Source organism: Schistocerca serialis, chromosome 2 (assembly GCF_023864345.2).
Source record: "Schistocerca serialis cubense isolate TAMUIC-IGC-003099 chromosome 2, iqSchSeri2.2, whole genome shotgun sequence".
Classification (NCBI taxonomy): domain Eukaryota; kingdom Metazoa; phylum Arthropoda; class Insecta; order Orthoptera; family Acrididae; genus Schistocerca; species Schistocerca serialis.
In genome coordinates this window covers 588,449,628-588,455,725 of record NC_064639.1, presented here as the reverse complement: position 1 = coordinate 588,455,725, position 6,098 = coordinate 588,449,628, and the positions used below count along the sequence as shown (strand labels likewise).

Sequence of the window (6,098 nt, the reverse complement as noted above, 5' to 3'; positions counted from 1 at the left end):
AATGAGAGATGTGGGGCTTTGCACGGAAATCATAATCCAGGCTTTAGGAGGGCGATATTGTCACAGGCAGTTCTAATCCGGACAACAGTAACTGGCAAACGCTACACGTTAGTTACAAAAAATGGCAGCATATTTGATAATCATCGATCTATATTACGTCTCTAGAACTGTAGAACCCATTCTGAGTTCAAACATCGTCACCTATCTAGAGTCGAATCACCTTCTCTATGCCCACTAGCGTGGATTCTGAGAACATTATTATCAGAAACCCAAATCATACTCACCACGCAATAATTCTCAGAGCCTTGTAAATCGATAACCTGATGCAAACGATGTTTCTAGGCTTTGATAAAGCTTGTGATTCATTACCACATAGACTATTACTAAAAATACCTTCACACTGGATGTCAAGCTACATCTGCAACTGAAATGAACACTTCTAACAGGTAGAACGTACCACATACTCCGGATGAAGAATCAATCACACTCACAGAAGCAGTTTCACGTGTGATCCTGTGAAATGTAACAGGATCGCTACTATTGCTGTTTATTCTTATAGACAAATGACGTCGCTGAAAATATTAGTTGCAACTCTAAGACAGTACGTACCTCGAAACATCCCTTACGTCTGTATGAAATCCTTTCGACTGGCAGACTGCAAAATATACTAGTGAATATCAAAATAAAGGAACTACATGTTTTCCACTATTCAGGATCTTTCCAATATGCTTCAACTTATCTTTCGTTAGTGAATCAAGACAGCCTGCAATATTCCAAACACTGCATTATGGATTAGTACGCGAATCTGACCAGAGTAAATCGGAAGGATCACTTTTTTCCAAGCTTATGTAAAGGTACGTGACCAACAGCATGGAATCATCAGCAAGATCCACAGTGAAAACTACTAAAACCACATAAATCCCAGATCACTGAAGGGGATTCTCACAGAAATTCTATGACTAATAAAACCCAACTGATTCAAAACTCAGCACTTCGCATTACCGTCTTCTGCATTCACAAGATCCAAACGCTGAACATCCATACAGATTGACGCTGCGCGGACGAACGTTTTAATAATCACGAAACTTCTGACCAACAGTTCCAGAACAAGACGTAACGGTGTTTAGTATAGACAAAGTGGGGCAGTGATGACTGGAAGAGCGTAATGTGTTCCGATCACACATTACGGAATCTTTCTAGCAATGCGCGGGGTTAGTTTGCACTGTAGTGTTGGTCTAATGACTTCTCTCTACGCAGCGAAGTAGAGAATGCAGTTCAACAATGAAGAACTATAAATCCCCTGGTCTAGACGGTATGCTTGGCGAGATGGTCACGGAAATGGGGTCTATGTGCTGCATTGATTTTGTAAAAGGAGTGGGAGACTGGGGAGTCGCCCGAAGACTGATCGATGGCTCTCTTTCGCTTGAGTTCTGTTTCCCTATTTTCATTTGCTCCCTTGACTATAGGAATACCTCTGAGTGTTTGCCTGCAAAAAGTTGTGGCAGGTGCTTGCAGAGTTCTATGTCCCACAACACTTGATAGCACTGATGACAAGTCTATACAATAACCAACTTGTAGCTGTGAAGAAAAGTGCTGCACATCTGATTTCTTCAATGTATCAATAGGTGTCATATACGGTTGGGTCCTATTTCCCCCTCTCCCCCACCCTAACTGTACAACATTCATGCCGAACATGTCACTGGAAAAACTTTTTATGACTGGACTGGTTTTATGGCTTTACAGATACAAGCAGCACAGTGGTTAACACAATGACCTCTGAATTTAAATTTAAATCCCAGGTAACTATCCTGAGTCATATTTCCAAAATGGCTCTGAGCACTATGGGACTTAACAGCTAAGGTCATCAGTCCCCTAGACCTACTTAAACCTAACTAACCTAAGGACATCACACACATCCATGCCCGAGGCAGGATTCGAACCTGCGACCGTAGCGGTCTCGTGGTTCCAGACTGACGCGCCTAGAACCGCAAGGCCACACCGGCCGGCTATCATATTTCCAGGTTTCTCTAAATCGATTAAAGCAAATGTCTGGGTGGTGTTTCTGAAAAGGCAGCAACCGATTTTTTGTCATCTTCCTTTCCCTGTTCGAGCATGTCCGCCTCCTTAAATGACTTGGGCGGTGGTGCGATTTTTGAAAATTACTAATCTTCCCTCTCCCTCTTGATCGTGCTATTTATTTGCTCCTAATAAGTACTACTGTCAACGACAGCGTAAGACAGATGCCAATATGAAATGCACTATTCGGAAAACTTTGAAAACGATTTGTAATAGCTACAAAACTGAGGCGCTTTTACACCTACTGATATTTGAACGTTGTAGATTGTGTATAACGGATTTAAGAGACTTTTGGGGCATATTTTCTCCTTCCCCGTCGCTAACATGACTATATAGTGTGGCCGACCTGCTCCACGAATGGTAAAACATTTGCGCGGAAACAACTTCACAGTAAGTGCTGCAGAATTAATGAGTAACTCCTGCATAAGGCCAAGTACGCTTTCTGTTCGCTCCTTCCTTTGGTTTTCTGGTTAACTATAGCTAAAAGAATTGGAGTTTTCAGTTAGATATCAGTACGGTATTCGAAGTTGAAACTGTTGGTCTTTTCGCAAAATATTACAGAACTGTGCGAATGAAACACTTACTAAATGTGTTTGATCGCAGAAGTCACTGCCAGTTCAGCTCCAAATACCCATTCACAAAGTAAGTTTATTATGGTGCAAGAAGCCGTTGATTTTTGTGTAATAGAACGTCTTATTTGGAACCTGTGTGATGGCAGCGCAAAATCCGGGGAATTTATGGAACACTATATGCATAGCAAACAGCTAGTTCGTAATGGAAAATTTTTAATGGTTCTGACACCGTAGAAACAATTTTCGTATTGATTAAAGTAATGCCTGGCGCTGAGTAATGAACACAGCGGAGAGTGGTTGGTATTAACAACATAATACTACCATAATCATCGTTTTCCTTAGAATGAGCCGCTCATTACGGAGCATATATCACAAAATACACTTGCATCTCTATGCACAGCGTGTTTCTCTCTTTCAATAATTTATAAAACGATGCTACAGAAGTACAAGGTAAGGAACAGGAAGGATAACACGCCGTAAGAAAAATAAATAAATAAATTGCTACGTTTCGGCGAAGTGCTTGTCCCTCCGACTAGTGTCGGAAGGACCTTAAACATTTATGGAGTATAAAATGTAATTCATCGAATAGGAGTAAATAAAATATTGGCATTAAGTGTTTTTTCTATCGAATATACAAATGCAACAATTCTGTACGGTATAGTATCCATTTATGTCGACAATAAGGTCCGTATTGCATCACGACGAGGTGGCCGAGTGGTTAAGGCGTTGGACTGCTAATCCAATGTGCTCTGCACGCGTGGGTTCGAATCCCATCCTCGTCGAATTTTTTTTTCTTTCTGTTTTTACTTCAGGCCCAGAAACGCTCAAAAATACAAAGCATGTAACACAGAACCAACCATGTTTAATCACATTGTGTGTATCTGTACGAAAACGATACATACGTAAAAGATGAAACAAAACTGTTGCACTTTCTGTGGCATTTAACCATTAGGTTGTCTCCTATGACACACAGTTCATTCTGTAGCATTGGTCCTTGTATTTTCCACTGATAACGAATTTTCGGAATAAATAAATTTCTGACAATCTAACAACTTGATTAAAACTAAAAATGGGCTATCTTTCCTCCAACATACACTACTTTCTTCAAAGAAAAATAGTAGCACCAAGCTGTGCTTTCCTTGGAGAACGACTTGTTCCAGTATGTTATAAATAAGTTATTAGTCCAGAGTCAAATACGTTTACAATTTTATGCAATATAAATCAATAAGAGATAGAAAAACTCACCAACAGGATGTTGCTAGACTAGCCTATAGTCTCTCATAGATCAGTGAGCCACAAACATATTGGGGGGATAGGGGGGTATAAATGCATTTTTCTGTAAGTCATGAGGACCCGATTAAAAATAATGAATCTGTTACAGGTGATAACACACTCCAACAGCTGGCTAAATTGATCAAAGCAGAAGGATCTGTGTCGAACTAAGTTTTGCTCATGTATCATCCTACACCAGTCAAACTTTATCACAAATTGTGAAAGATGTACAGAAAGAGCAGTGAGATTTCTTGTGTAGTAAAATCAGTGGTTAGTCTAGTGCTCACTGGATGACCTAGTATCATAACAGGTAAGCAACTTCTGCACTGAATCACAGGTCTCAGTGCCTGGCCTGACCTACAAAATAACAATGACATGGAGAAATGCATAAAAATAATATTAGATCATATTTATAAATGAAATATACATCACTGCAACAGGACAGTGCACAGATTTTTCCTCCAGAGGAGAAACATTAGAACATTGTAACAGTCTGGCAAATGAGTGCTCAAAACCCCGGTCAGAAAATGGCAGTGTTTTAAAACTAGCCTAAAATTATCTAGAATAGGTGATCACACACACACACACACACACACACACACACACACACACACACACACACACACACACAGATTTTGAATCACATTTATGATATACACAATTTATGTATTCCTCAGACATACTACCACCTACAAACTGCACATTCTTACAATTTAATGTAATTATTTAAGTACCTTTTCTGCATTTCGTAAGTACAATCATTTTGATGTGATAATAATAGCTCTACTCTGATCCCATTTATAATAATCTGACCACTAGTAATTTCTCTTGCATTAATTAATTCTGAACACTTTTCCCTATTTACTTTCAATTATACTGACCATGCTGAACTACTGCTACAGAGCTGGGAAACTTTAAAATATATCTTTGTTGTACCAACAATGGCTCCTCAACTAACTTACCACTAGGTTTTGAAACCTCTCCCCAAGTTTGTAAATGTAGTCACTGCCACAAGGTGTTCAAAACCTATTTCTACTGTATTTCAACTAACTCTGCTTTCTGTAACTGTCTAACCACTGTGTGGGCTTCCTAGAGCTGCTGCTGAAAGTTGTTTCTTTTGGTAAAGTTTAAAAAATTGTCTAAATGTTTCAATTGAAATTAAACCTGACCAAGAGCGAACAAATTATTTTTCAATGGAGTTACTAAATCAGAAACAACCAGTCGCCTGCGGCTCTTACACAGTGGTACTTTTATTCTTAAGGAAATCTACTGGCATTTGTAAACCATCTTAGTAATATTTATGATAAAAAGGAAAAATACCATGCATGAGGTCTATCTACCCCTTAAGATTGCTTTTTGTCCATTCTTTCTGACAAAAATCAAGTGGACTACCATCTATTCAATGCAAAAAATAATAGTAATACCACTTATGACAGAACAGCTGATACTGGCTGAAACATATACATCACATCAACATGTTTCAAACACATATTTCAGACAGTAGCACTTGCCATAATTAGGTGGATTTATTTAAATTCAACATAGAATACACACATTTTTCTAAGAAACCTGTCACATTTTGTGGGAACAGAAATTAAACCAATATCATTTTAGTATAGGGATATGCATGTTTTACAGGTGTATTTGTGCTTGCAATGAATAGCTGCATAGCAATGAAGATAACTTTCACTGGTTATATGCCACTGTTCTGAATTATACTATCTTAATATGTTTCACTTATCAAGAACTGCCACACAGACATTATTTTGTGCAGCATCCATCTTATCTTGGACATGCGGAATGTTCAACTTTGTTATCCATATATCAATTTACTTGTGCTAGTTTCATACCAGTATTATTTTTGAAAATGTATCCGACTGTGGACAATACTGTATTACCATTTAGTTTGAAAACTTAACTTGCAGGATTTCATTTGTACTCAACTTCCTCCTCCAAATTTCCCCACTTCATACTCCCTCTTTTACTCATTCTCTCTCTTATAACTGCAGCAATCTCTCCTACCTTGCCAGTGTATCTTGAGGAGTCTTGGATTTACAACACAGATGCTACTGTATAAATTTTGTGTGTCTCTGTATGTAAGAGATACTTAAACATTATGATGAGTTGCTATTCACCAATATTTATAATTCCTGTGTGTAACTACTATCTTGTTCGTTG

At 38.5% G+C, this 6,098-nt stretch overlaps 1 non-coding gene across 1 annotated transcript; it reads left to right on the top strand.

Moving 5' to 3' along the window:
- The first annotated feature begins 3,348 nt into the window (after positions 1-3,348).
- On the top strand, positions 3,349-3,430 carry Trnas-gcu (transfer RNA serine (anticodon GCU)). The gene has a single exon. It is a non-coding gene; the product is annotated as a tRNA-Ser (tRNA).
- Positions 3,431-6,098: the final 2,668 nt, after the last annotated feature.